The sequence below is a fragment of the Pipra filicauda genome, unplaced genomic scaffold (assembly GCF_003945595.2).
Source record: "Pipra filicauda isolate LSUMZ 115617 unplaced genomic scaffold, ASM394559v2 scaffold168_size1973030_pilon, whole genome shotgun sequence".
Classification (NCBI taxonomy): Eukaryota; Metazoa; Chordata; class Aves; order Passeriformes; family Pipridae; genus Pipra; species Pipra filicauda.
The window spans coordinates 1578556-1584504 of NW_024104195.1; positions in this window are offsets into that span (position 1 = coordinate 1578556).

A 5949-nucleotide genomic window follows, 5' to 3' on the forward strand; every position below is an offset into this window, starting at 1 on the left:
GGTCCAAACATTCATTAGAATTTGATTTTAGGTCATAGGAACTCAAGATTTATATATATATATATAAATGTGTATATATGTATGGTTATTTTATATATAATTTATATTATTTATTGTATTATACCTTGAACCCATGAGAAGATATGATGCTTCTCTTACAGGTTTTAGTACATTATGAGAATATATAATTAAAGTTTGCAGTTCACTGTGACTGCTTGATAAGGTAGTGTGCTGGTTTAGAGTTAACCAGCAGGGGAAATGAACTCAACTCAAAGGAGAGATTATAAGTCAGAATAACAATTTACTAAAGTAATACAGTAAGTACAATCATACAAACAAACAATTGGTCTTAACCCACAAAACCCAAATGTATAACCCAGTACCCTGGGGCATGAACAACGTGGTGTTCCTTGGGCCCCGCTTGAGTCCAAAGTAAAGGGAGAGGGGAAGAAACTGCTGGTGGGAGAGCTGTTGCAGTCTGGTCAAAAGTGGTGATTGCAGTGAGATGCTGGGAAAAAAGCTGTTGCAGTCTTTCTCTGGATCCCACAGAGTGGTTCAAAATGTTCCAAGACTCCAAGATTATATATCCCCCAGTTCAGGCAGGAATGTTCAGTGCTTCCCTCAGGGTGGGGAGTTCCACAAAGGGTGTGAGGACAAGAGCATCCTCCTATCTCACAGGCCTCTTAACACCTAGTTTATAGCCTGAGGAGTCAGGCTCTATGGGCAGAGGGTGCAAAAAGTCTGTTGACAACAGTTTCTGGGAAATGGCAGGGAGGGCTATAGAATACACAGTTTTGGGTTACACCCATACCACGATGAACTGGTCTCAGTTGTCCTAACTAGGACAGGTAGACCACATTTGCATATGGAAGCAAAGGAAACTGAGATTTGGTGGCAGAGGCATTCATGTAAAATTCTCGAGATACAACTCTGCTACAAAACCCCTTAGGTTGGTATGTTGACTAATTTAACGTTAAAAAAGAATTTAGAAAAGAGATAAATGAGGCAAAACCATATGTAAATTGGTAGTTAAGAATTTCTTCAGTTTATGCTTTTTTTTTTTCCCCATCTAATCTGTTTAACAGAAACTTAAAAGCAGAATAATTAATTATACCCTTTCAGGCAAAAGCACCTCAGAGTTTGGAGCAGAAAAATTAAGATGTTCAGAGCCTCATAAAAATAAGTGCAGATTAAATCATTCACACCTCTTATATTCAGCAAAGAGAAGAAAAGCATCACTCAATTAGGTCACAGCCTCTGCAGCACTAATGCTTGCATTGGTAATCATCAGTGATCCCTCGTGTTTAGCTCAGAGCTTAACTATAACATTCTGTAGCATTTAAAAGAGTGGAGGGTTTAATTAACCCTCCAGAAAGATTTAGTGCTTTCTTATTCTCTTTTTTTTTTTTTTTTAAAGAAAATTGTGGCTTGGGATTACTTCTTTTAAATTGCAAATTTAGCTCAAAACACCAAGAGGATGTTCTTCCAATGTAATGCAGGTGGTGCCTATTAGCAGCTACATTTTCTGTCAGAGCTGGAAAGACCAGAAAAGCCTGCCAGGGTAGAAAAACAAAAGTAGGAAATATTGTCACATTCCTTCCAATTTAATTCAATAGCCTGAAGTTCAGTTAGATGCCACTGGTTATTTGCTATCAGCACTTTGCTTTACCTTAAAGCCTCAAAGCTCATTTCATTACAGAGGTGGACATTCCCTATTTTAGGACACGGTGGACACCTCGAAGTGTGGCCCACTGCCCTGACTGCAGCACGCTGCGGATGGTTGTACTGCAAAGGATATAATAGTGGAAATCCTGGAAACGGGATGCAAAGAAAATCCACAAATGTCACCTTAAGTTCCAAGACATTGCAGATGTGCCTGTGTTTAGCACAGCTCTCCTCTAGTGCTGCTCACACGGATATCTAAGGGGAGAGAAATCAATAAGGCAATTATATTTACTGCTATACAGTCTTGATAAAAAAATCATTGTGCTGTTGGGGGCAATAGATCAGGCACAGAAGCTTCAGTGTATGTCTGGACACAGCAGCTCAATATTAATTTATAACTTTACTTTTGGGGTTTGTTTGTTTGTTTACACTTTATGATGTACTACCCTCACATCACTCTAGAAATTAGGCTATAACCTTTGCTTTCTTTCACCAAATAAAGCAGAAATGACTAAATTATCTTTACTCTTCAGCGTTTGAAAGATGCAGAAGTTGATGCGATGCCTGTTAATGTCCTTACAGATCTACAGCCAGAAAAGATATAATAAAATAGAAGGGGAACACTTGTCTGTATATTCCAAGACTCCTTTTGACACAGCTTTTTCCACAATGCTACCAGAAAGATTACCAGAAGTCTGAACTCAGCAGTTACCTCACAGCCTAGTCCTTTGGGCTGCATGGCTTCCAAAATACACTTTAAAGCAGACATTCCTGTCTAGATGTAGAAGTCTAGCTGAAAAAAAAAAAGGTATTTAAGAAGAGGAGTTCTTATTTTGAAAGACATTTCTTAGCATTTTTATACCTACAACAAAGGGATTCTTGCCACGGTCCGAGGGGGTAGGGGGTAGGGGAATGGGGCCGTGACACAGCACGGATGGGTTCGGGGACAAGGTAGACGTGCAAAATGGATGCTTTATTGAGGTGTGTCGGGGTTTTACGAGTTTTAGGTGGGGAAAGGGCCAGGACATGGGGTGCAGCATGAGACAGACAAACGGGGAAGCAAATCAGGATAGGGGCACAGGCGAAAGAGGGAGGAACGTGGGAGGAACTGGGGAGAGAAGGGGCAAATGGAGACTGTCTCCTCTCTGCAGCTTCTCCAGTCAATCCACAGGAAAGCAGGGAAGCGGACAAGCCTGAACATGGCCAGGAAATACAAATTCTGGGGAAGCATACAATGTGTATATACATAATAACTGTAAAGTCTGTATCATAAAGTCCTTTCAATCACTGTACATCTTTTTCCACTACTGAAATTTTCCCCATTCTGATTCCTGGTCCTTCACAGATTCTTTTACAGCTTTAGTATCTGTTCTCTGCAAGAGTCTATGAACAGAGTATTACTACTGATAAAGAAATATATTAATGCTCATAAACCACTGTTGCAGTGAAACGGAAATGTGTCTATAGATAAAATTATACTATGTTAAGCAGCTATTTACATTTACTTATTTTTGAGGTATATTCTACTGAGCAAAGTTCTTGCAGAGAAATTTCTTAAATTAAGACAAGAATTTTCCAAGCTACCAGAGTTTAGGAAGTTTTATTTTCCTCCTTCAGAAAAGGAGGGGGGAAAATGTGGGTTTTTTTAAGTCTCTAAACGGAAAAACTGCTTCTGCCTAAAATGTTTCAGTGCTTTTCCTGAACTGAGTTTCTGATGAAACATCCATCTCTTTCAATTCAGTTCACTGTTAGCTTTCCTAAAACTGGATTCCAGACTTGAATATGAGGTACTCTCCACTAACTAGTATTTTCAAGTATAAAGGCTTCTTCTAATTATAAGGCAATACAATCTACTACAGTAGTATATACTTTTACAATCAAATTGGTGATGTGGTGGCAGTTTACATAGCTTGATATTTTTTTCCACATAGTAACATGTTCAAAAATATCTGAGATTATGAAGGAAGCAAAAATAGTACTTCTGCAGTTTTGTTATTAATCAGAAAATTTTCAGAGAGAACATAGATGACATGGTAAATCCTTAAAGTATTTTTTTCTATTCTTAAACACTTGAAGATTACAAAGCAACTGTTAAGTCTATGGGATGAATATAAATATCCATCTATAAATCAGTTTATCATAATATAATTTTTTTTTAAAGAAAGAAGTTTTACATGTTAGACAGTTTAAAAATCTTCATTTAAGGTTCCAACAATTTTTGCAGTAACCTAGACAGCCTGTCTGCTAATTATCACTTACATGTTGCACACACATTTCATCATCATCATGGCCAGTCTTCGCGAACGAAGATCCGGGAAAGGTCTCTACCCACGTTCGTTACAAGCGCGCTGGTGATACAGGGCTTTGCAAATGCAGGTAAGGCCTTCAAGCCTGCGCAATGGATTTTTTAGGTGAGACACAGTGCGCTGAACTGAGCCCACCCTTTAATCCTGAGGTTCATCTGCCGGGGCCGAGCGAGCTCGGACGGTGGCAGCGAGGTCCTCAGGACGTAGGTTTGTTTAGAGTGACCTTCTCTTAGATGGATGGCCTTACAGGGCTGACGAGCTCCATCTACCCGGGTTTAGAGTTATCCTTCTCTTCTGTGTGTTCCGGGGCTCCCCTCTCATCTCCCACGATGGTACTGTCCGCACAGGCGAAGCTCCCCCTCTCTCGCTCCTTTCTGCGCCCAGGGCTGGCCCAGGCCCACGCCCTGCACACACATTTATATACTTGTAAATGGTAAAATATATTTTAACATGAAACACAACTTTTATTTTGAAAAAAAAACAAAAAAAACCAACAAAAAACCCCCAACCAAACATATATCCTACATACTGTATTCTAAATTTTTGGATATTTGTTTTTTTAATTTCACTATTGCCTTTGTACATTTTACATTAAATACAGGCAGATTTTGACCTAAAAAACTCTTCTACACAATTTTCAGACTTTAATGTTTGTAGGACCTAATTTTAGAAAGTTTTGAACTACCAATGACTCCATCTAACACTAGCTACAGGCAGAATGTAGCACAGTTACTGAAAAGTCATACTGACAGATTTTCTTCTAATATGTCAAAATCATTACTTCTGTTCTCCGTTCGAACTTAAACAGCTAAATGATTGCAAATGTACTCATGAAACCTGGCATTTATTTCAAAGATCAAAATAATGCCTTCCTTTCACAAATCTAGTTGAAAGCTCAGGACAATACAGTACTTTTTTCAGGATCTCTTTATTAAATTTCCTTCTGTGTAGTTGTCATCCTAAAGGAGTTGTTTCCTGAGCCTTTGACAGAATATGTGACAGCTCAAAACTGAAAGGTGTTACTGGCATCGGTAAGTATTGATAATATGGACCTGTGGGTAAGTACTGATAACAACACTAAGCAGGTATTAGTATTTAAACATGCCAATTAACTTCTCATTAGGGTAAATGACTCACTGACCTCTACAATGCTGTAACCAACCTGCTAGGAACTCAGTGCACTCAATTTCAAGCAAGTTGAGTATCTCTACTCTGTTGCTGTTTCATTCTTCTGAATGAAAGGAGAATATGATAGATAGCTGTCAAAAATGAAAAAACAAAAGGATCTTCTTTCTTCTCATTTATGCATCTGTACACTTACCAACCCATTTTCTCTGCTCTCTTTGTTCTATTACTTTTGCTCTGGGATTCTTGCTTCTTGCCTCCATCCAAGCCACAACTGGACTGTCAATTGCTGCTCTGAAATTCTTATTCTCATCTGAATGTATCTGAGAAATAATGTTAGCTAGCAGAGGCTGTTCAGTTGTTGCTTCAATATGTAAGTCAAATCCCTGAAATATGGGTGCAAAATCAGGATGCGACATATGAAATAAGTACCTCCAGCATTACCAATATATAAATGTAACAGCCAAGACATAGGACTGTGCTGCTGGAACAAAATACATCACCTGGGATGGTTTTTTGATTGAGCCCCCCCGAGAGCTGAAAATTTGGTGGCTAGCAAAACAGAAACACATCAATGTTTTTATTTCTTTCCAATCAGAACAGTAACCTCTGGAGTGATTTACTAATGAAGAAATATCATTACATAGGCTCTGAAACAAACTGTAGTGTTATAAGGGTTGGTTTACAAAGGATAAATGAAACAATAGAGGAATAAGTGCAAAGAGTGGCATCCTTTGATACTGTGTCACTGCCTCACTTTTGTGTGGTAGGATTTTTTCAAAATGCCACGAATGACAGTGACCCTTAAAAGTGTCACAGGTGTGATACTGGAAAATGGTCAAAACATTGTCCC